We start from the raw sequence: 26,517 nt of genomic DNA, 5'->3' as shown, positions 1-26,517 counted from the left end.
GGGAAAAAGAGCGAATATCCAGTTGTCCTAAAATATGTAACATGTATTTTGGAGATAAAATGCCTTATTAAAGCCAATTTTATACCTCTACCAAGAAAAAAAAAAAAAAATTATTTTATCTACTCCTCACTTTTCCCTGTGCAGTCAAAGAAATGTTGCACAAGACATTGGATTTAGATTTGTACCATTCTGATTCCCAAAGCTGCAGTAGAAACTGTTCATAATAAAGTGAACAGTTTATAAGTAATCTTGTAAAACTATAAATGCTGCTTTCATAAATTAGTGGGTTTTTTTTAAATAAAGTAACATTTTCACCATTCAATGTAGTGATTCATGATCATGATACGTGTATAGTAATAAACCAGAGGATGATGGCCATGTAGTGGAGCAATCAATACAGATCTTCTTACTTTAGCAACAATATACAAATAGGAATGATTTCTTTTAAGTGGGCTTCTCCTCTATCAGGAGGTAATCTAACAGCAATAGAAAGCCATCTTGGCATCAGGGATTACTATATATATATATATATATATATATATATATATATATATATATATATATATATATATATATATATATATATATATATATATATATATATATATATATATATATATATATATATATATATATATATATATGTTTACATTTCATACAGCAAGACGACTAATGGTGCACCACCTCTTCCTTCTGTGTTTCCTTGGCTCCATAATATTTGGTTTCTTCGTAAATAGCTTCATTAAATTGCCTTTTGCCTTTCCATAAACCAATGTGATGTTCAAGAAATCTGGATTTGCCAGACTTATTGCAATTCCCTTCCCACACACTAGGAGTCCCTGAGAGGAAAAAAGGACATGACTTTTGTGTTTCCTTGAAAAAGCTCAAACTTTACAGATATAAACAGTACTAAAAAGATGCATCTAAATTTAATTAAAAAAAATATGTAATCACAGTTGTTTTAATATTTCAGTCTCTGTGTCGACACAAATTCGTGGATCTGCACACGCTGACTTAAAATGGTTCCACTTTCATTGAAGGTGACACATACAGTGGATTTTAAAAAAAAAATCTAAAAACCAATTTGCTTTGTAAGTAGATATTGCCCTTGAAAAAGTGTTACAGCACAACTGCATTAGTTTGATGTACCGGGAGGATCCAAATAATAAGCAGAAAACTGGAAGTAAAAGTCATCATTTTGGATTGAAGAGTAAAAACAATAACATATAACCATAACCATCTTGATTTAAAAAAATAAATATTTTTTTTGTTTTAAACGTGGAGGTTTTTGTATTCTTTCTTGGTAGAAACAAGCCGATAGAGCATTATTGAAGACCATGAAAACATTTCACTTCTAATTTGAGTTGGAAAATCATAAATAAGAGGAAAGGAAAATTTTAAGTAAAATACGACCTGAAAAATAGATGGTTTTCAGACTTTTTTGTTTGTCCTCTATATTTCGAAAAATGCAGAGGGCAAAATTGTATTCATTCACATAATTTCTTGTTCATAAACTATGCCAGTATAAAAAAAATAAGTTAAAAATAAATAAGTTAACATTTTTTAAAACTTATTATTTATTTGTTTTGCAGTCAAATTCTGGCTTCTTTTGTGTTCATGAGAGGAAAATTTCACGCAAAGAATTTGTTTTATAATAGACAATATTTAAAATATATGAAAGTAGGTATTTGGTTCTATTTAGAATAATTTAATATGTTCTGATAGTGACCTATTTTCATCTTGACTTTCAGGCCAATTTGGAAACTGACATTTAAAAGGCAATTAAAATCTCTCTCTTGGAAAGAACTGCAAAGTGACAGCACTTGAAATTTTTAAATGACTAGACTAATAAGCACTATAAATGGGTTCAAGTCCTCAAACAGCCTCTTCAGAACTGAGATAGACAGTTGAGTTATTAAGATGAACGACAATCAGGAATGAACACACACACACGCGCGCATGAACATCCACCTACATCCCGCACACACTCAGGAGACGAGTGGGGGGAAAGATAACAATGAGAGGGTAAGAGGGTTAATAACAATCTCCATCACAAGGTTGCACTTGTTTATGCATGTACACACAGGGACGAGAGCGCACGCAGGAGGATGCACTCTTAGGTCAGCCTGATGAAATTGCACATGATAGATTGATGAGGCAACTGACAGGACACATCTTGTCGTGTTGCTGTCTCTTTATGTCATACATGTGTGCGTGTCACAAAGGGACCGAGACAAAGAAACGTAGTGACAGAGAGACTCAGAGGACCGGCCGTCTGAGATTAAGGTGAGAGGAAAAAGACGACGGGGGTAAGAAAAAGAGAGAGGAAGCAGATATGGAGAGAATGACACTGTTTTAGCCAGGAGGGCGGCTCTTTGTCTTCCTAATGGAGCCATTACCTAAGGGTGTTTGACCCCTGAGGGTCACCCTTGTGCACACTAACAGACACTGATTATCATATGAGTAGAAGTGCCAAGAACTGACAGACATTTACAATGCTGTGTAACTTTTATTCTATTAGCAGGATTGTTGCTTAATAATATCAGTCTTTTCATTTTCACATCATTTCTGTGTAACTATTTCAACAATTATCTTGTTTTTTTTTTAGGAAAAAAATCTCATAAGGCATAAAGATAAAGCCATATGAACTTCGTATTTATTTATTTACTCTCCAATAAAAATCCAACATCTGCTCATTTGTTGTCATCGCTCTTCCGTCTCACCTTCATCATTTCCCATTTGATTTGCCACACATCCCTTCTCATTGCAGTCCCCGCTGCTTAATTTAAATTGAAAGTGACCTTTTTGTGAGAAGAGGATGCACATGCCCTGACAAAGTGTGATGAAACCGACATTGGCTTCAGAAAGTCCAGTTTCACTTTTATGCAACACTGTGTGCGCATATCTGTCCGTTGCTACAGGGCACAAAACACAATAACATTTTTTCCTTTGAGGCTTTTCATTTGCTTTTTGTCCATTGGGAGCAAATTACCCATAATGCAGAATCTAACATAAACTCACTGACCACAGAAATAACAGCAATAACAATTTCATCTGAACATTATAATGAAAAGTAGAACATTGGACATAAAATTGTTCAATTTGAACACTGCTGCTGGCTCCTCATACACTTCCATGCAAAAACAAACACCACTGAAAAACTTAGAGACGCCTCTTTTGGGTATATTGAAGTCCAACTGAAAACCTTTGGCGATACTTTAAGATTTATGTTTAAGTGCACCGACTATTTTACAAGACACTATTGGGTAAAAGTCATAATAAACAGGTAAATCCATTCTAAATTCACAAAATGCAAAGTATATTCACTTATATTAATTTCTCTAAATACATGTTCTCCAAGGTAAATCCAAATACTACAAATTAAGATACAATTTTAAAATGCAGCATTTGACTTTAAGGATTAAACCATCTTTGGCCTTACATTCAAGAGCGTAGTTCCTGCTTGTGGAAACGCAGATCTGTCACCACAGCTTGCAGAAAATGTGTTATACTGCTAAACAAGAACAACCAGATCTAATGAAGACTTTTCATTCGTCTTTAAGCACACTAACAAATGGTGAGAAAGCTGTGAGCCTTTTTAAAAAAAATATTTTTCTCATTGTCAGCATCCTGACAGCGTGTAATTGAAGGAAACGAAAAACTCCGACAGAGAGGATCAACTACTTTGTATACATGATCAGAATGGTGTTTTCATACTACAGTGATAAAGTGTTAGCTACAGTGCTGTAGGTGGGAGAGCAAAGCAGAGAAGAAGATGAATGGTGAGATAAGAGGGCACCTAAAAAATAAAGGCGAGTGAAGGAAGAGACGGATTATGCTTGAGAGTATCATTCACCAATTTGCCTCAGTGGATTGGGAATGTGTGAGTTAAGAGTCAATCTTCTGGGTCTGCCAGAATGACTGCGTGTCACCCAGCAGGTTTTGAGTGTCTTGAGAACAAACTAAGCTGAAATAGATTGTAAATTGGACGGGTGGGGATTGCACATGTTGCTGACAGACTTTATCATCTGGCTCTATCGTTTCTCACAGCCTCCGCTCTCAGAAAGCAACAATGACAACCCCAACGTTACCGCGTCCGAGTCCTTCAATATGGGACGAAGGAGGAATAAAAAGATACAAAAGGACTAGGGACAGTGGCACACACAGAATGTTACAGAACTTTTCTGATGAGGAATAGAGGAGCAAGAAGGTGAAGCCTCAAGGCACCGGGTGACTTCGATAGCTTTTTCTCCCATTCTCAGCCCATTGCTGCCACTCAATTAAATTCTGATCAATGGAAAAGCCTCATTATCCCTACTGCCTGCGATGCTGTGGAATTGATCTTTCTCCCAGTGGACCAGCAATACAGTGTGTTATTACAAAGCTCTGGTCAGGATGACCGGTCTTCCCCATTGCAGGTCATGCACCATCAGAAGGAGCACCACTTCAATTCCGCAAAGACATAAAGTTCTTCACTGCAGACGAAAATATTCTTACGAAATTGTTTAATTAAAGGCTACTTATTATGCAAAATTTTATTTTTGTACATGTTTGTATGTCCATTGTGGTATTTATTTCTTCTAGAAGCAGAAATAAAGAAAAACAAAGAAAACATCCAGCAGCTTTTTGGCAACACCTAAATTATTTGTTGGTGTCTACAAAATGAGCCACTTTCAAAAGTTGTTAAATCACAATTGGCAGGCACCTACAAACCCACAAATTTGAACAACCTAAGCTGAATCCTTTTGGTACCCCTGAGCCACAGCTCTAGTTGAAGCTCTTCCCGAATCACCAAGCTCCTCTCTCTATAGCGCAGTTTTTTTCCCCCAACCACAAGACATCAGTTCACCCCTTTTTGGTTGGACATATTTAGTTCAACATTTTCCCAGCTGTTAGAAAACTTGCATCGTCTTTGGGAGTGCTGTCACTGGTCAAGTGTCCAAAGTTATTGCTCAAATAACCAAAGTATGCACTTGCCATTTGTCACCTCCAGTATGCAAAGTTAAGCCAGCTGGCAGAAACTGAAAAGAAGGTGAGTGCACACACACATACCCACACACACATGCCCACAGAGTCACCAAATCATGTTGAAGTACAATAGATGTTAATGAGGACAAAGAAAGAAAAAAATATGGGTTCTCTTTGACAGATTCAAGGACAGAAGTGTCCAGGGAAAGGCTTGTTTAGAAACCACCTACCGTCGACCCCCAAGGAGGCCGACAGATGATAAGCCACAGGGACAGGAGAGCCTAGCAGCTTGACGAAACACACACAAAGCCACACTGCATTTTAAAGAATATGTGACTGCTAGCTTGTAGGGGTTGGAGGGCATAAAAACTATTCACCTCCATTAATACAAACCCAAAAAAGTTTTATGTATGTGCCATTGTCTTTTAAATGCTCACACACATACAAAGATACAAGTGATTCTAAAATGCTGTAGAAAGCACAAACAGGAACAGAAAGCACACAGAAGGGAGGGGTGATGAAGAGAAATGTCACCCAATCATATATGCTCTTGTGCTATTTTTGAAAATGACAAAATTGAAGAGTGTGGAGGAGAATATCAGAGTTCAAAAAAGGGAAGGAAGAAGAAAAAGTGGTAAAAAAAAAAAAAAAAAAAACAGAATTTAGCCATAACCTGTAGTCCACAGCACACAAATAACATACAATAATCCCAGAGAGGTACAACATATTTAAAGTTCTCTATGACCCTACCCTTAAAAAAACACAACAACATAATTGCACAATGTCAGTATGTAAGCGCTGACATAGCTTGGTGGTAGATGACCTCCCAAATACATTTTACTCATACCATTGCATCCTATTGCTGAAGTAAGCTCTGACACTGACATCCCGTACCTCACCACAAATGAACCTCACCGCCCATCTCTACCACCTGTTCACCACAGTGCCACAGGGAACCCGAATGAAGCTTGGTCAGGGATAGCATTACCCGCTCAGCTACGATAGGCCATTTCTCCTAAAACTTCCCAAGGGACGGTCGACGGAGAAGACCTAGCTGTCGCTTCTAAATAATTCACTAGCACTTGTGAATTGTAATTTTTTTTCCTATTACCATTGCTCATTTTCCCTTATCTTGCAAAATAATCACAAAAAATGTCTAAATGAGTAGAATTGGCTTTTTGAATGCAGGTGATGCATTTGCTATGGTGTATGCAATTGTCTATCTCGTCAAAAAAATGCTTACAACACAATTTGCCTTCATTTTCTTGTAGTGAATGAAGCTGGGAAATAAAGATTCAGAAGGCTTCAACTGGACCGACTTTTTATAAATGACTGATTCTGTTCGTGACGACATATTACAGAACCAGAATAAACTAGAATAGATGTGTAGAGGATCCAAATTTGCCTGAGGAGGTGACAGGAGAAGGTAATTGTGTGTGACAGCCACTACTTTCTCCTCAACTAACTATGTTTACTAAGACTAACAAGATCATGATATTTCTTGTCAAACTGAGGTCTGTTTCGCTGGAGAAACAGCCTAACCTAATATGATGAACACTGGAAAATATACTTCTTCACATCCAACATCATAAAGCCGTAGAGACTCTTATTGTGAAGTAAGAACCTTCGTGGACATAGCTTCATTTTCTGGTATCGTATTAAATACCCGGTAGAAAACAAAATAAAGTCAACGTTATCTTCATGTCCAGGACCCACTTAAGTGATATGCTGACAGAAAAGTAACTGGAAAGTGCTTCACAACAGGCATCTTACTTTGACAAAAAAATAACATTAAAAAATGATGCCATTATTGCTAGTTGTCACAAAGAGTTCAGAGTGTTTTCATTGTTCACTGCATGCAGGTTTTCAAATAAGTTCAAAAAGAACATGGTGAATCTTTGGAAAAACGGTATTAAACTCAGTCAAAAGTCTCTTCAAAAGCGAGTGAATGCTGTATTTAACAACAAATTGTATTGATTTCAATGATTAGTTGCCTTGTTAATGCCGTGAAAATGAATAGAAGCTATTTGTTCTAAATGTGAGGCGAGGTCAAGCCAAACATCCATCAAACCATCCAACTTGCTTCGTCTCAGTACAATCTTTCTTCTGAATAGCCTCTGCAGTACTCCACCAGTGACCTCAAGCATATCCATAGGAGACACTTCACCAGCTTCTGCGGCAGCCAATGAATTTGAAGACAAGACAGGGACGATGAAATACTGAGCAAGATTTGATTTGAGACCTGGTCCGTCTTGTAAAATGTTGCAGCTTTGAGGGTTTATGACCAAGTTAGTGCGCCGTAATTAACTGTACAACAGGCCACTCTCACCAGCTATGTTGCCATTTTTTTCATTTTTACTTGATCTGCATCAAAGACAGACTAACTTACAATTATCACATGCTTAAAAATGTGGTTTTATTTCAGTTTATACTTTACTGTTATAAAATAACACCAGCCTTTACAGAGAATACATTTTCTGAACAGATTAAAAGTGAATCATCCAGTTTGAATAATGTCTGAAATTCAATATTCTCTTCTTTGTTCTATATGAATTTTTATCTAAGCCATTAAAGATACATTGATGTGAGGGAAATATTGCACACACACATAATTACAAAACACAGTCACTCTAAACAGAATGCTAAACGGCCTTGCAGGGCACTGACAGCACTGCAAAGCCATCATTTATATATATGCATGAGTGCGTGTGCGTGCGTGCGGGTGGGTGTGTTTGGAAACAGTAATAAATTACAGCCCGCATATTTCGGGGAAACACATTTAAATTCTGGAGCTTTAAATCTTTTAACAAAAGCTTATAGAGACTTAGCACTATGTTCCTGAATATAAGTTTTGTAGGCAAAGGTAAACAGAATCCACTTACACATTTTAACGACATAACATTACATAGAATGACACGTTTTATAATAAAAAAAAAATTTTAAAGTTGATGTCAATAATTGTCCACCGATAAAAATAAAAAAAGCACAAGTTCTTGCGAATTAGGCATCTAATAATAAAAGCTCTATCATATACCAGACATTTGACATGTGTTTCACCTCATCCCAAAGCAGAGCAAGTATCCTTCCTGAGTTTTTTTTTTTCCCTGCAGGTTTGCTAAAATGAAGCTCTCCTGTGCACTGTCATCTGCTTTCTGTGTGTTTAGTATTAGGGAGAGGGGAAGAGACAGTGATTATATAATACACATATTAATCTACTTAGCGGAGTTTGAACAAATTGAAACTGCAAATGCCTTCTGAAGTTTGTCGTATTTTATAGAACTGAATTATAATTTGGCTGAATCCTAATTGAACTGCAATACACTGAAATGAACTGGGTTGATTTTAGTTGTAATTTTAGTGGGATGTCTTCTGTAGATATAGTGCAGGTTTACAACTGTTTTGATTTTGGTATTCTATGGAAGAAACATTTGCGTTTAATGTAAAAAAAAACAACAAAAAAAAAACATACCAATGAGGAAAACATCACCGATAAACCTGGAAGCTATGTTGCGTCTTTCCAACAATCAAAAACGTCAATGTTTGCTGACAATTTGAAGTCAATCTTTCTACAATGAGAGAGCGTTTGTAAGTGGTTTACACACCAGCAGGTCATTTTGTTGTCCTTACGCTGATGTAATGTTCACAACAACACTAATGGAACAAAATAACCAGTTGTGACTTTTAATGTCTAAAAGCCATTGCAGCCATTACTCATGTTTGTAAATATGCATTTGAACTACTACAGGTAAGGACCAACGTCGTAACATCCAAGAAAGGGGAGGAATGTGATTCACCTTAATGGAAAGCATACAAACTCTTCACACTATAGTTCACTAGCTCCAAAATATGGATAATTGTTTTCAGGTTTTATATCAGTGCAACAAGATGTGGTCTTCTCAAAACCATCGGCCTCTTTCACAAAATACTTGTATAACATCCATCCATTATCTGTTCACCTTTATACCGAGAGGGGTCAGGCATATAACATATCGACAAAAAAAGAAAATGCCCTTTAAACTTTTGGGTCACTCATAAATCGCTTACACTAGTTAGTTGATGCAGTAGAAGACTGCAACAGTCCAGTAAAAATCAAGACTTCAATGTTGCTGAGACGTAAAAAATGGAAGAAATCCCAATATAATCTTTACGTCGTCTAAGAAAAAGTGAAAGACAATGTTTTGAAGGGATTTCAAGGCATGACCACCAGTGACTTCAGTTCACTGCTGCTACAAGTTACTCTAACTTGGAGTCTAGCTGCTGTTTTTGGGGTTGGTTTTGTGACATAAACACCAGTATAACATGTAGAAATTCTGATTTTCTGACTAACTTTTTGGACCTAATGTAGACCAGAGAGCTGCCTAATTGATTTTCGCTGCAAAGGAAAATCAATTTCCTATATTTGTTTTGCTTTTTGTGTTTTTTGTGTGTTCCAAGAGCCATCTTGTATTCAGTGAAATAGATTTCTCTTCTGACAAGGTGCATTTCTTGGTGGGTGTGCACCAGCAGTGCCCTCTCTTCCTTGTCAAGGTTGAACTGAACCAGCATCTCAAACATGCGCAGATCGTGCACTTTTAAGCCAACAACAACAACAAAAAAAAACTCTTTATCCATTTACACCCACACGCTTGAACCGATGCACAAAAACTATACAGGCAAACACGCGAAAACTCATCTTGTCGTGACTCCTAATCACACCACTGAATGGAGCCGTTGAAAAGTTAGTGATTTTGATTTATTAAAACCATTTAATAACAAGCCTTGGTCTCTTTCTGTCCTCACAGGAGCTTCAGCATTCAGACGCAGAAAGACAGGGTCGTCTCGGTGGAATGAGGGCTTATTGTGCAGAGCCTCATAAAGGCTCATTTCTTTCAAGGACATGCTTGCCGGAACTATCACAAAGTGGTGTCTTACCTGGATGGCAGAAGGTTCATTCTAGGGACAAAAAGTTGGAGCTCTTAGAAATGTTTTTGGCTAAATAAAGAAATAGAGGAACACATTTTAGCACCGCAACAAAATACTCACATATTCACAAAGTTAAAAGTTTTTAAACTAGATGAAACAATGACTAAAATGACTGCCTTTGGGCAAGACAGCAGTTGCAATTTTTTTGTGTGTTTGTCTTTTTTTTTTTTTAATAATATTGCTTTACGTTCTAATTCTGACTGAATGAATCAAAATTATGAACAGATTTGGAATTGGTTCTATGAGTTTGCTTGAGCTGCTCTTAAGTCCCCAAAAAACCTTTAAATCTGACTTACAACTGTATCCTAAGATCATTTGTGTTAATATTTCATTTGTTAATCATTGTGTTGATGTTATTATGCCACTCTCACCTGCTGAATATTTTCAGTATGTAAAGGAATTTTTAGGACTTCCTCATTTACAGAACGCTACCTCACACTAAAATAGACTTTGATGAAGTTTCTGGGCTTGGAAAGGCTATATTCATATCCCCCAGAGATGTGGCCTGCAGCTCCCTCATTACCCCACATCCAATCCCAAACTACTGTAAAAACAAAATATGTTGAGCTTTGCATATACGCATTATAATACTGTGTGCGTGAGTTCTATCGTTACAACTGGACAACATGGTGTACTGCTATATTATGAACACATGGAGCTCTTTCAAATAGAGCAGGTGGTTGCGGGGTGGTCTAATAAATCACACCACAGATCCTTGTGTGACAGTTTATTGCTACTAGCTGCAGCCTCCTTTTGAAAATGTGAATGTAACCCCGTCTATCTATAAATAACAGGAGCGTGAGGCTAATATCCCATCCTCGCCAGAAATACTTTGGACTCACTTCCTCCCCGTCTCTCTTTTCTGTTCCATCCCCTTGCATTTTTTTCTCTCTCTCTGGTGTTTCAGCAGGTAAAAAGCCTATTTCCCTGCTCCCCTAAGGGAATGCTGACCTAACTGTCGGTGCTCCCCGGAGCTCCAGCTAACTCTGCAGACCCATTTGTCAACGTTGACCCTGAAATCGTCCCTCTTCCCATCCGTTTCTGTTCATATTCTAGCCCTACCTATTTTCTTTCTTCTGGTTATTTTTAAACCCTTCCCACATGTCTTGCTATATGCCTTCTCTTCCACAAAAATGAGAATATACCAAAGGCTTCAAAGGACCAGATGAAAGGAAAAGGACAGGACGGAAAAAAGAAAAGAGAGGGAAAACAAGACAGGTAACCTTCTCAAAGATATTGTCCTAAATCAGAATAAATTACATTTTAAAATAGGAACTTCTTACTATGCTCATCAGCATTTTCATTTCACTTTGACTTGCCAAGTAATGTTAAAGATGTTATTCACAACAATGAAGCTAAGGCAAATTATCTCCTGACTCTGCAGTTCCCTTTAGCTCAATGGAGCATTTTAGCATCCCTCAGCAGCTTTTTTTTTTTTTTTTTTCCCTTTCAGAATCACTGGCCAAATTGCCATTGCGTCAGTTTAGTCTCAACTCTCACAAACCTAATTTCCAGCTGCAGATGCCAGATGTACTCAACTAAACAGCTTTAAACCCATCGTAGAGTGTTTGGCCAGCACCAAGCTACCGATTTATGAATTTATTGGGTAATTATGAAAATCTAAGGAGAAGTTTATAAAATGAAGATTTTTTTCTAGGTAGGGATAAACCAAATTATAATGTAATAAGCTGTCAGTGTTGGTCAATAATGACTGTGAATATAAAACTTCAACAAGGAACTGTAAAAAAAAAAAAAGAACACGTTTTTTTTTTTTTCAATTTAGTGAAACTAAAAAGATCTTTGTTATCATGGTGGCTAAGTGAATGGTCTCTGAATATCTGATCTGATTAGAGGCCTGGTATGGGAAACATCAACCTGAATGCAATTTATTATAAAACTGTTGGCACTGCAGTTGTTATATCACTTAGAAATTAAAACAAAGAAAAAAATGTCAAAAAGCAACAACAACAAAAAATAATAATAATGATAATGTGCATGCACCTCCAAATTGCACATACAACTTCCCCTAGTCTTTCAGGGTTAATGCTGAAAATCAAGAGGAAGTTGTAAGTTTAAAACGCTGCACTAGAAACATAATGCAACATTACAATAATAATAACATGATTTAAAAGAAATATTAATTAATCTTTAAGAGCTTCAAAAGCCTGAGATCAGAATAGATCTTCTGTAAGAGCCTCAACCAGTTCACTGCACTCTTCTTCTTGCGCTGCTGATGAGGAAGAGCGCTTGAGTCTCCTTTGCAGTAAGGCTGAAACTGATTGTAAAGACACAGAAACTGCCAATGCATGCACAGGGAAATTCTCCAATTTGACAAAGTATCCTAGTGCAGATTTGGCAACGACAGTAGCAGCATTATGCCAAGATGTTCAAGAACAGAGAAGAAACATCTGTGTGTTGATTCCTGAAAGTGTATCAGGGTTGTTCTTAAGGTAACAGTGAAATGAAATGAGAATTTTCCACAAAACAGTACAATTCATATTGTACTGTAAAGCCAGCGTGTGATTGATGCTCAACAAATTGATTTAGGGTCACAAAGTTCTGTTTTCACCAGAGCGGCAATACAGTAATAACAGGATGCAACTGAGGGACTTAATATGACACTCACTGGCTTTCCCCAGCAAATTCTCTATTGTACAATTAACTTAATTAAAGAGTGCTTTTAAAAATAAAATAAAATGCCCATCAGCCTGGCCCAGGTTTTTACTTAGGACTTTTTTATTCTCATTCTCATCCATGTTCCTTTCATCCCTGCTCCTCTGTTGCTCACTCAGAAGGAGGAGAAAGCTGTTGAGTCACTCCTTCGTTGTCCCCATTCTCTTCTCCCCCTATCACTGAAGTCAGCTTAATCCAACAACAGCGCAACGCAGAGAAGGAAGAGCTCGCCGCACTATGTTAGTTACATGATGAGACATGACACTTTAAGGACTACATATTAGGGACTCCGCAGTGAAAAAGAAGCGGGAGTGCTGAGGTAAGTTGCAAAGTGGCCTGGAAACCCAAAATAGTTCAGCCTAAAAGAAAAGAGAAGAAAAAAAATCAACATGTGCAGCAACATTGAAAGAAAGGAAATGAGGAGGGTGCGTTTACTGCCACCAAAAGTAATCAAAACTGTAATATTCTTGGGTTGGAAGAATCACGCAGAGAATATGTGGGTACGATGTCTTTTATTCTCGAACAGAACATACAGCCACCTGCTTTTCAGCAAACACATTGCAAATAAATTGGCCTACTCAAAACTATATCTCGAACTGGTATGTCGGTATTTCTTACCAGTAGGGGGCAACAAAACACTCTATCACAAAAACCTTTTTGGAAATCATGTTGCTTTAACTTTTGACTATCTACCTACATAAAAATACCACTGCAAATCTCTGTGAAAACAAGATGAAAGCGTACAAATACTCCACAACATTTAGATCCACGGGGTTGAAAGTACGTCACGTAGTTAAAAAACAAAGGAAAGAGACGATCCAGTTTCTTTTCAGGATTGACCTCGTTCGTTGTCTTTCATGTTAATGGCTCCCTGTGTCTTTTTTTCCTTTTTCTGATGGAATGCTGTAAGAGCAAAGTGCTAGAGGTACATCAAGCAGAGAGACGAATAAACCATGAGTGCCGATAAAACATGAATAACGCCATTTTCCCAGAGAGCACCCCTCCCCCCATGATGCTTGCAGCTTGTTCTTTGCACTTGTTGTCCAATTCATCCGTTTTTTTTTTTATTCCCCCACCCGTCCATTCATCTATCCATCCGCGCGCCTGCCCGTTGAGACCGCTGCTTTGGAACAATTAAGGTTGGTTCATGCTCCACGGAGCTTTCCATCATAATGGAAAGGCGAGTGGAACAAGAGAGAGGCTCATCGAAGGGATATTTAATTCATGTCACTCTTACTGCCTGCATTTCTACGTTGCCTGTCTTTTAGCACAGCTCACTGCCCCAAAACATGGTGCAGTGCCGGCTAAGACTGCACTATTTGAAAACTGAAGGGGGAGAGCGGTCCGTTTTAATGGAAGTGTGTTGCTGCAGCGGAGGAGCTCTACTGTACTGCACGCAGCATTGACGAGAGCCAAGCCAGCCCAAATCTAACACTACCGCTCGCTGCAGAAGCTGCAGAAACTGCAGAGGAACGCCGCATTTCTGCATGACTGTGACTTGCATTAAAAGCTTGAACATTTCTGAGCGTGTGTGGTGTGCCTGTACTTTTTAGGTGTGAAGCAAATGAAGCAAAGGTGTTGGGGCCGGCACAGGGAGAACATAAAGGCTTAAAGGAAGGTACGGCTGGATCAAACAACAAACACTGTTTAAAGTGTGCTGTCGATTTGAGCAGAAAGTGTGCAGACAGAGGGAAAATGAGTGCGCGGTTGTTGCCAACCCCTTTCGACACAGCTTCGATAAGGGCAGAAATCTCTCGCTGCGATCTTCAACCGCTTAATAGCAAAGGCGATGAAAAGCGAAGGAGAGCGCGGAGATCAGAGAGATTTCGAGATTAGATGCAGATGAGAGGAAGAAGTGGGGATAGAGAAGAGATACAGGAAGACCTACTTTGATGGAACAAACTCGAAAGATTCTCAATAGTTGCAGCCTGCATGATTCTTTTGTTTTGTTTCTTTCCGTGTTTGTTCTCAGGGCGTGATGGATGGATTTATGGTTTTGAAGAAAATACATTACCTGTTTGTTTTTCTTATCCCTGAGGGTTTGCAGGTCTACTTTGGCATTGCTCTTTTAATTTAATCAAACTTTGAGTAAATGCCTGCTGTCTGTCCTCAGAGCTTGGTGGATTGTAGTTCAAATCCCAATTCACCAACTGGAAATATCAGAGTGGCTCCACAGAAAAAAAAAAAAAAAAAGTCAGCAGACTGCACCAAAAATGGCTGTGGCCTAAAAACTATGCAGCATTAAAAGAGGTTGAAATGCTTCAGTGTGAGTGCAGATACGTGCTTATGTTCCCAATGTGCTTGCTGTACCATTTCCTGCATGCTCCAAGATTTCCAGTCAGATGAAACCACATTAGCATCCTGACAAATGAACATCTAAGCACTAAAGAAGATTACCCTTCATGTTCCAGGTATTTATCCAGAAACAAAATGCCACAGGCATGTATGTGGACCTGGACAGAGTTCGAAGGAACTGAATGTGTATTACATCAAAATGCAGGAATCTGATCAGATTGAATTGGAATGACCAGAATTGATTTTATCAAGATGTGGACAGAAACTAATTTTGCATAGTAGGGTAAAATTGTGTAAACTTTAAACCTGAAGAATCATTCAAAATTTCTTTGGACTTCTGGATAAGCTATCATTTGCCCCCTCCTATCTGATTTTTGTGGTGGATAAAATCCTCTGATTTATGCGTTATGTGTTGCAAACAGATTTTTGTGTCAACAAATATGCTATTATGTCAGCACCCCTGAGGGAACGGTGTTTAAATTCATGTGTGTGACTCAGGAGCATGAATGACAGCAGATGGTAGTCTGGAAAAAATAAAATAAAAAAATAGTTGTCGACATGTTTTAGAGATTGATGTAATAACTACATTACATTAATGACTTTAAACTGACTAATTTATTTTGTCAGTTTAAAGTTAAAATGTGCAGTTTAAATATCCTGAAAATTAGATTATCAAATGTAATTTTCTTTTATAGAAATGTTCATAACACAAATATGGAAAGTGAAATTAGGGCCCATGCCAGGGACAGCCTGAGGCATAAGCAAACTTTGTGACTGCTCACATCCTTCTGTTGGTAGGAAAGCACAATGTGCACCTGGATTTACATACAAGTCACATTTTAATGGTAACTTAATGATTTCTGCTGTTGTGTTTCACTTGGTGTCAAATTGAATGCACACTGTAACTTTACGTAAGCAGAACAAGAAAGAAACTCTGCGCCTAATCACAAGATTTAAACATCAGAATTACACTGGGATTTTTGGCCATTGGATATGTAATAAATGTGTATACTCTTCTTATATAATGTTTTCTTATTTTATGTTCTGGCATTGCCTTACATTCGGGTGGAAATCAGGCAGTTTAGTTAATTTAGTGGTGAAGTGTCTCCGTTATAACAGTAAGTGCAAGGTAACAACACAAAAACAAAAAGACTGAGACATAATCCAATCTTAGCCAGCATTCTGAGGTTTATCCTCTTAATAACACATCAAAACGGCAAAAAAACTAATGAGGAAACAATGATTTCAGTCTCAAACAAGATGTCTGCTTACATGAGACAGACAGAAAGACAGATAAATAGATAGATCGATGCAGCCGTATCAATCAGTGCCCAGGGTGATTAAAATCACTGCAGCAATAACTAGGGAAAAAAAATGAAAGTAGGAAGATTTAGTTTGGCTTAATAGGCTGGAGAAGCATGTCGCTGCTCAAGGATGAAACGCAAGATGAAATGAGTAAGGAGATTAAAGACAAAAGTAAATGTCAACAGAACAGGAGTATTTTAACAAAATTAATTCATGTTTCAGTCATTTTATAATACAAGATGTTGGACTTTTTCCACTTGGATTTGTCAGTTTAATACTGTGAAAAGTGCTTTGGTATACAATCATTGTTATATCCTGTCATACATCATCTAGTTTTCATACAGTGCTTTTCAGAATATTGGAAAATGAGTTCAGATGAACTTCATTGTCAGACTAAATGTACATTTTGAAAATAACGTTTCGGCATTAAACATACTTATTTTTTTATTGGTCTTGTGTAATATTCTTAAATGTGTTTTCATTAGCAGTAAAATCATCATGAATCTTGAAAATCTTGAAAAATTACATCCGTGTGCAACTAATCCGTAATAGATTTATCTTAATAATGATGATACTATAATAAATGAACTCTGTAGTGTTGTGCTTGAACACCAAAATGTTTGGAACCCCGACATAGACCTGATTTTACAGTTTCATTTTACAGGGACAGATACATTCAAATTGCTTCTTAAAAATAAGTAGATGCTTTATATGCATGTTTCTAGCAATGGCTAATTTGCAACTCCTGCCCCTGGGTAGAAGTCCAGGATTAAAACAAATTTAAAAAGAACAGAGGTATCAAACATTACAACCAGTAAAGTAAAACATCAAAATGTTTTCAGATTACTACATGATTTATAGTAATCTGCAAAAGACATTTCTTTCGATAATGGCTTTAAATTGGTCTTTTTTGAGAGGTGTCAATATGATAATTATGGATCTATTTGCATTGGTCTATATGATACACAGGAATGCAAAGTATTTGCAAAAGAAAGTGAAAAATGTTCAGGAGGTGTAGAAACTTTTAACAAGTTATGAGAGTGTTTGTTATATTCCTTGGTGCATATGTGTTTTTGCAATCTCTAACTGAGAAATCCAGACAATGGAGTTATGTAAAAGGGGGGTGGGGGGAAAGAGTGGAAATAACACTCATACTCTCAGCTAACAGCTCCATTTCCTCTACTTGCAGGGGCCATTTCTCATCCTCAAGACAGCTGAATCCAGCTATTGGAAACATACACACATGCAACTTGGATGCGCACACACACTTAATTGTTCCTGCGCTTACAGCCCTATATTTACACAAACCCTGTACTTGAAAAATACAAAGTAAAAAGAGCTAACAAGTAAAGTGCCACCATGGGATTCTCTCTGCGGACAGTGTTCCTGATGCAATAGAGGATCTGACAACACCCCGGTGATGCTATTATCGTACTTTTCTCCCCCCCACAGCCAATTATAGAGAAAACAAATCATCTTAGTATCCAAAACATCGATACAGTATGTGCACATAAATGTAAATTCACAGTGTGAATCTGCAGTGTGGTATTCTAGTTTATTGGGCTGAAAAGAGAGAAGTGATTGAATGATTTAAAGCAAAGGAAAAAAAGAAATGTCTTCACAAAGTCATTGGACAAATTATTCTATAGAATATGTAACACAAGCATCCCCCTTGTTGTTTGATTTGCTGTTTGATGCAAACAGCAAACATCATGAAGCCTGTTTGCGCGCGCGTGTGTGTGTGTGTGTGTGGGGGGTGTGTGTGTGTGGGTGGGGTGTGTGTGTGGGGGGGGGGGGGGGGGGGGGGGGGGGGGGGGTGCAATAAGACCCCCAACCCCTGAGGGGTGACAACAGGGATGGATGAATAATGTCCTTTTATCACAGTAACACCATTCTCCCACAAATCTACTCCATTAAAGCTGACAGTTACATCAGGTATGTGGGGCTAACTGATAAAAGAGTTTAAAATTTTGCCACATCGAAAAACTTTTTTTCCAACCAAAAAGCCTGCAGCCTCTTGCGATGGCAACCTTTAATGGAACATGGCATAAATTCGGATAGTCGGGGATGCAGTATTCATAATCCCTGGATTGATTGTCAAATAGAAACCGGCTCTATGAATCTATAAATTACATAAACAAAGCCACAGTGTGGGTACACTGTGTCGCTGTTTAATTAGTGGAATGGAAACATTGAGTAAGAGTCAGTGATGGAGGGATTCCCTTTACAATGATGTAGTGAGTCTTAATAAAAAAAGAAATAAAAAAAAGAAAAGAGACCTGAAGCAGAAGGGTGGTAGAGGATCTGTCAAGTGACAGCTTGTTCGTGGGTTTTAAGAAGACCGAAAAGTCACAGTGTGGGCTAAGAATTTCAGTGACACAAAAAATAAATAAATAAATAAACAGTGAAGCTGAATATTTATATAATTCACTCAGCAGAATGGTGGGATGCTGGTTGTATATCACATGTGCACGAGAAAACATTTCCGGAAAAGGATCTGGGTGAATTAGGCAACAATGTTAAAAAAAGAACAGAAAGCTAACATAAAATATTCACAGGATATGGTATGTGGAAAATTTATCACTTCACCAACGCACATAAATATTTAATATCAAAGCATTGTTATTTTGTCCCCTGCTAACTCCATTTCATATCAGCAAACAAACCATTTTGCATCCATGTACTTAAACCTTTGTCTATTGATTCACTTGTCACAGCAGTAAAGTAATTTTAGAATTATCTGGAGAGATTCTCATAAAAAAAGGCTCGTGGCTCAATTGATTGTATATTAGTATCTATAAACTTTTCATTACATCCCGTTTGGTTCTGATCCCCTTTTGGGCCATTTTATGATCCCTGATCAAACCAAAATTAAATTAAAACGATCGGTTTTCACAGTAGGTGTTAAGCGTTCCTGTGGTGGGTGTAATTGACACCTTCACAGTACAAGATGTCCTGCAGAGGATGGCACATTTGAATCTTGCAAAAAGACGAGTACGGAATCATGACACCACCATATGAACAGATTTTTAAATAATCACATAACATTTGAGCAGTGACTACAAAAGAGTTTTGAAAACTGCTCATTTTCTCTGCTGCCAGTAGGGCTGCAGTGACACGCTTTGCTTATAAATAGACTCAAACAGCAAGAAGATTCGCTTGGCTGGATATTGTAAACCATTACGCTTCAAATGGATGGTTTATTTTTTGTTTTCTTTTTTTAACAATACATTAGGAGCAGGGTGATTCCTTTGTTTTGTTTTTTTCTCTCTTTCTTCCCCAAAATCCAATTCGTCTTGTAATTTACCAAAACAGCTTCTTACTGTCTCAAAATAACATGAAGCAATAAAGGCCTGTAACCCATTTATAACGGTAAATAAAAAGTAAGAGTTGCACAGTGTGGGAGCTCATACAACAAAGACTCAGTAAAATACTCTGAGTGGATGCAATGCAAACATCAGTTACCCAAAAAAGTAATTCTCGTCTTTTTGTAGCTGCTTTTGATTTGACATCTTTCAACATTTCTTGTGTAAGTACCTGTTAATTATAAGAATTTGTTATTTACGACAAGGGTCTTTAGACAAGATGTGGCTTTGGAACCCACACTGGGAACCACAAAGTTAATTTTCTGCTGTACACAAAATGCAGACATAGAAAATTTAATGTGATTTTTCGACTTACACAATGTTTGTCACTCTACATATGCAGTCGTTTTTTAATTCTTAATTTTTCAGCTCACTCTTGAGTACAGAACAAATAACATCTATCAGCATTTAGGAATTAAAGCTGGATTTGAGATTTTTTGCTCCCCCTGTTTTTTTGTCATGGTTTAGGAATTACACAAAACTGCCTGCAAAGAGAGCAACTCTCAATACTGACTTCTTTCTCGAGGATAAAATAATTCCATAATTTCGCAAAGAACAAAAGCAGTAGCACAAACATGCCTATATTCCCATGAACAAAGACAACTCTGGAGGATGGGAGGAAGTGACACAAGGCCTTTTATTGTGTTTCCCTTCCAGAGTGCATGAACTCAAAGTGAGGAGCAAACTGTAAGGGGAACTTTGTGCAACCAGTTCGCAGGTACTGCTCCTTCTATTTGTGTTTGTGTTTGAAAGTATCTGACAACACTGGAAGCTGAGAGAGAGGTTTGTTTGTTTTTAGAGGCGAGGGACCTTCCTGTCACAGAGCACTGGCGACAGTTTGTTTCCTCTGCAACAGCTGCTGTGAAGGTATGATAAAGAAGTTGCATCTGGCAGTATCAAGTGCTTATAAATTTTTTCTATATGCAAGTAGGTGTAATTCTTAACCTCCATAAATATCTGGGGTCCCACTGATAAAATCAGTTTCATTGTATAAAAAAGTTATATTTTTATCATAAAATAAAATTCTGATGAATAGATAAACAATAGATTTAATAAACTGTATACAGTAATACTGGGTAATAATAACACTTTCCTTTATTGCTTCATGTATTTCAACACATAAAAATAAATACAGAAATAAAGAGTGCAGAAATGATGGGATAACTGCAATAAACAAAATTTTGTACTATTTTAGCAGCATTGAGAATAATTGTTGCTTTTATGAATTAAATAGAAACAAATCCATCATTGTATGGAGAAAGTTAAGGAAAGTGCCACAGCTTGGAGAGGTGATATTTTTCCTCAAGGTTGCCATAATCTCGTGCCTGATTTTCAGCGCTATAAATTTTAACTGGTTTACTGGCCGAAAGCTGCTGGAGTGCAGAAAGCTGTTTAATTAAAATATAGAAGCAAAGTACTCACCCTTGAGTATGTGTCAATGCTCCACAGTGCACCACATACAATATTAATCCATTTGTTTTCATTTTGAGCAGCTAATTAATAGCACATGCATAACAAAGTGTCGATTTTAGCTTGCTCTGGGGTTGAATGTTAAGGTATGATCACTTTGTGCCGCGTGTGCGCTGCAAAACAGCAACACAAAACCGCTTGAACGCACCAGCACTTACATTTAATGAATCGCTGAGCTTTTTTTTTTTTTTTTTACTTCTTTACCCAGAGGTGAATTCATGTCTCTTTTAGGGCAAAATCAAAATGGGTACCACTCGAGTGCATTTGTGGTACAGAGGAACATTAGATGGATGAGAAGTGCTACTTAAAAGAGAAAAGAAAACATGAGCGCCAGAAGAAGATGGTGGATAAAACTATCAAGGCTTGGAAAACAAAAAATGCTTATGACAAACTTCTGGCTGCTATTGCTGTCCTTTGAGCGAGTCAAAAACTATTTAACGCAAGAATTAAACGATACCAGTCAAAACACCACCCTCACCATTACACCTGCGGAATAAATGAGAAAGCAAGCCATAGCAGGGCTCTGAGGATGTATGAGAGAAAAAGAAACATGAACAAATGAAAGCAAAGCGAGGAGATTATGAAACAGCTTTTTGTTCTTTTTTTTCTTCTTTCTTTTAAACTCATGAGGTATTGAGCAGGTTGTTGGGGTGGTGCATTCCAACAAGACTGCTTAGACTGCAATAGGGAAGGATAATTCTTCCCTCAATCAATAATGTATTCATTTCAATACAGGCAGCCGTGCATTATTCAACAAAGCCTTAGAGATGTATGGTAGGGACAAACACAAGAAGATACAGTAACATTTATCTAATTAACAAGCACGGATGCTGGAGAGAGAGGGACAGCAGAAATAAAGAAAGAAAAGAGAAATTATCCAAAGATTATTTTTTTCTTTACAGGGGGAGCTCTCCTCTCTGATCCTATTCTCATTAGGTTGACAAGAAAAAAGATTTTAACATGGAGTCGTCATCACCTGGAGGTTTTGCCCGTAAGGTATTTGGAAAGAAAAAAGATGGATGGTACTGGGTTGAACTCCTCCCAAGGCACGACTAAAGTATACAAACCCTGCAAGATTTGACACAACTGTGTGCAAGTGTAATCCGTAATAGACAAATATGTTGAGGGTCTTACAAGGCAGAATAATTGAGGGTGAGTCTCTCTTCATAATTCACATGAGGATTAGGGAAAATGCGCACCAACAAGGCATAAGAAGCTTCCGTTGCCTCGGTGGGTAGCTGTGTAAACGTTAACCCACAGGCGGTGGGAAGTTGATAAAAATGTCAGGGAGAGTAAAAAAACAAATCCATATCCTTGGGTGAAAATGTGTTCATCTTTGTGAACATATGTGAAAATACTTAATGCTTTGATCTGGTTTTTTTGTAAATATATGATTAACTAAGGATATTAGATCAAAAATCTTCCTTAGTGTTTTAGTAACCAATTTCCAGAAAATGAATTTAAATACACCCTTAAAACCTGCTGAAAACAAGCTTTTCTTTTTTTTTGATAGCACAGAAAAAATATGGTCCAATCTGAATTGGATGAGTTTGATTCATTATACAGAGTTAGATTCTCAATGCAAAGATATGTTAAAGTGACCAGTGGTTTGAAATCAGTCATTCACCCATGCAGAAAGAAAACACCCATTATCTGGAAGACTAACACAAGTAATATATATATGTGTGTGTGTGTGTGTGGTGTGTGTGTGTGTGTGTGTATGTGTGTGTGTGTGTATATATATATGTGTGTGTGTATATATATATATGTGTGTGTGTGTGTGTGTGTGTGGGTGTGTGTGTGTGTGTATATATATGTGTGTGTATATATATATATATATATATATATATATATATATATATATATATATATATATATATATATATATATATATATATATATGTGTGTGTGTGTGTGTGTGTGTGTGTGTGTGTTATATTCAGTATTGAAAATTTCATTAGAAAATAATACCGCCATTAAAATAATCAGTTTTCAATTTAAAAAAACATACCAGATATGCCACTCCTGTTTATGTTAATGTTGAACATAACTAACTCTAGTTTGCACGAAGAAAGTCTAATGGGATCTAAAGCCGTCAACACAACCCTCTGAGGTTTTCTTCTTATAAAGTTATGCTATACAACATAACTTTACAATCTTACCATTTTCTCCATCTTTTGGAGGAGGTTCAGTCAAGTTGATCAGGTCGCAGTACAGTGGAAAACTGTGGTGTGCAAAAATGAAGAAGTTCGTTTCTAAGCCAACAACCTCACTCACAAATTGTTCCCCAAAAAATAAAAATAAAAAATCAGGCGACGCAAAAATTGTTCAAATTTGAAAAAATATGACAATTCAGTGTTTGTTTGTTTTTTCTAGTAAAGGTGCCACATCAAAACAATGGCTACATTGTGTTTTATACCCAAGTTGGGACTGAAGAGTCTATTTGCTATTGCATGTTAATTCACACCCAGCTTGTGAATGGTTTGTCAAGTTGGAGCTAATTGACCCAGATATGGAGTCAATGGTAACGACTGGAACAACAAGCTATTTGCATGCACAGGCACTGATATCCCTACCAGCAGCAAAGCTTTATAAGCCTCAAGTGCAAGAGATGAACAATAATGGAGAATAAAATAAATATTTATGCTTCCCGTGGGTCGGGCACTAAATGTGCAGGTCTGTGGCGCAGTAAGAGGGGACCAAGGCACTGAGAATAATATTTCCAATTAGTGGTAGTAATTACAGTAATAGTGCTAACTGCTAACATTGGATGCAAAGGAGAACTTAAAACATCCTCATTTTGCTTTTGTTCTAGATCAGTAAAGCTGTGTTTCACAGCAACAACTCTCTCACTCACAGACTGTTTTGTCACCTCTGCTTCTGAAATGCATAATTAATGATCACTTATTGTAAGATCATGCCAAAGAAAGCTTTGAAAGCTGTTGGTAACACTTCTTAAACAGAAATTGGAGTCTGCCAAAATTGTTTGGTCAATGATTTTGCAAAAAAAAGTAAATTAAAATGTTGGCCACAAATCTGTAGGTGCATGTTTAGCTAATTATCTGCTCAACATAACACCAGTTTTAACTATTTAAATTTGTGTTAATAACATATTAAAAGGCGTTTTCTTTCTGCATATGAGGCCTGATACATTTCAAATTTTATCAAACCTACATTTCCTGCCTTGACCAAATGACCATCCTGTACTGACTAGTTAAACTTGAATTTGAAGAAAATAAATCCAAACAGGCTTTTAATACATTTTTATAACTCTATGCTGGCTTATTTTATGTAATTTGGATTTTTTTTTTCAAATATGGCCAAGGGAATGACTGCTGACACTTTTTTTAATGAACAAAACCAAAAATCAGCCAAAAATCATCCTTTTCATTTTTGACTGTGTAAAAATGCAAAAAAAAAAATACTAATAATGAAAAAAATACTTGAACAAATGAAGCAAGTCCATGCCTTGTCCTCAGAAGTAATAGAAAAAGGGACTGCATGTGTGCACCTGAAGTACTTGGAGTAAAGCAGGTGCCATTCAGTACATTCAGTAATCCGTTTTCCACTCAACATCGCCCCTGGTCACAATAAGGGATTATCCCTCACCCCTTCCACTCTCTGTTTCCCCTCTCCACCTCCTTTATTTTACACCACCTCTTTCTTCCTCCTCTGCCGCCCCTTCAAACTTATCTCCTTCTCTCCTTAATGCTCCCTACCTCTTACAGATAGATGCCACATGTGCCATTACGGGATCAATAAACCATTACTGCGGGATCTTTAAAGAACATTTGTATTTACTTTAAACAAATGAAGAAATGTCAACCCTAGAATCGAGGACAGTTAGAGGGAAGCATGGTTTTGGAGTTTCTGTGATAGCTGCAGAGTCACTGCGCACATTTTGAAGAAGGCTGCTCTTAATGTGAGTGCAGCTTCAAAATTATGATATTCTTTAATATGGGGATATTGAGTGAAAAGGAATGGAAATTAAAATAGATCTTCAGAAGAACAGTACTTATGATAAAATCCCTGGAGGAGAGAGGGAGATTTGGAGGAACTATACTGCAACAAAACATGAGTCAATACCCAAACATGTTGATTTAGGGGATTGTTGTTGTCAGTAATTACACAACCAACATTTTCACTGTTAAACTAACAATAACATGTTTATTTTTTTTTTCCTTTAAACAATTTAGAGCATAATTATGCCATAATTAATCCAACTATGGTTGCAAAGTCACTTTTTAAAAATGTTATTTATGTTGAAAAAAAATATGCCTTTTTCACAGAACAACTTCTACCCCACTTTGTTACCCACAATAATAATAAAAAAATGTTACAGTAGCTAAAACGACTGCGGTCAGCAGCTGGTAGTGTCTGTGTTCCTGCTTGCAAACAGAAAGCATGCAGACACGTGTCACTTGCAGTCAGTCCCAGTTGTGACAGGTCATACATGTTCCAACTCTGTCCAAACAAACAATATGTCCACTGGCAAAGTACCAAGAGGAGAGGCGGTGGGGGGTGCTGTCATGCCCAGCTAAGGCTAGTTGTTTGTGAATTGCTCGATGCACCACAGTGCATGCTCAGTAGACAAAGGTCCTTTTAATGAGACGGCTGAGAGCGTGCCAGTGATCAGATGCTCAGAGCATAAAGTGCCACCTACCTGTTGCTGCACACTGCCGCTCAGCTGGCTAAAATATCTCACTTTGAAACTGATGAATTTGGTTGTTTATAAGTATTACCCAATGTGCCAGGGGGTGTTTCATGTGTCATTTCGCACTCGACAAGGATACGTCCCATATCCTCTTTGAGGACAGATGATTTAAAGTAATCTTCCAAGGATCTAGTCAAAGTCTACTGTAATAAAATTTGACCTTATTTTTTTAATGAACAATATCTAAGTTTAAAATATTAGTATGAGGTGATTTTGGTTTGATTAGGGGTCACACTGTGTCATACTGCGAAACAATCAATTGTTTCAAAGAGGGTTCAGAACCAAAGTAAATAGAAAATGGTTGTGATGTAAAAAGTATTGAGAAACTAACATCAAATTATTAAGTAAAGTATGCATTTGAGCCTTTCTGTGGTTATGTATCTCTACAATGAAAATAGTTTATGAAGTGACATACAAAGGTTTCACAAGTTAAGCTATAATTTTCTTTTTTTGTTATTCTTAAACTGAAAACAAAATTGCCCATTTTTCATGGTGTCTTCCAGTTTACTCAAATAAAGTCTAGCTGCCCTCCTTTCACTTCATTTTATTTTTTTTATTTACTTTTTTTTTTATTGTAAACGTAACAAGCACAATTTTTGACACTTTATGATAAATTCTGGTAGAAACCTCATTTCACATTCTGTACAAATATATTTCAAGTTCAGGTTCATTCTAAATATGGCAGTGATGAATTAAACGATCTCTTCACTGCCACATGAATCCACACAATCACAGGCAGCTCATTCTTCTCCCTTTTTAGGTTCA

At 37.2% G+C, this 26,517-nt stretch overlaps 1 protein-coding gene across 2 annotated transcripts in view; it reads right to left on the bottom strand.

The window, feature by feature from the left end:
* The window catches only part of grin2aa (glutamate receptor, ionotropic, N-methyl D-aspartate 2A, a), a 151,157-nt gene that overhangs the window by 111,565 nt on the left and 13,075 nt on the right, over positions 1 to 26,517 (bottom strand). The window lies entirely within an intron of this gene.

Source organism: Poeciliopsis prolifica, unplaced genomic scaffold (assembly GCF_027474105.1).
Source record: "Poeciliopsis prolifica strain line A6 unplaced genomic scaffold, Auburn_PproV2 SCAFFOLD010, whole genome shotgun sequence".
NCBI classification, from domain to species: domain Eukaryota; kingdom Metazoa; phylum Chordata; class Actinopteri; order Cyprinodontiformes; family Poeciliidae; genus Poeciliopsis; species Poeciliopsis prolifica.
The sequence above is the reverse complement of the archived record's forward strand: the minus strand, read 5'-3'. Positions and strand labels throughout refer to the sequence as shown.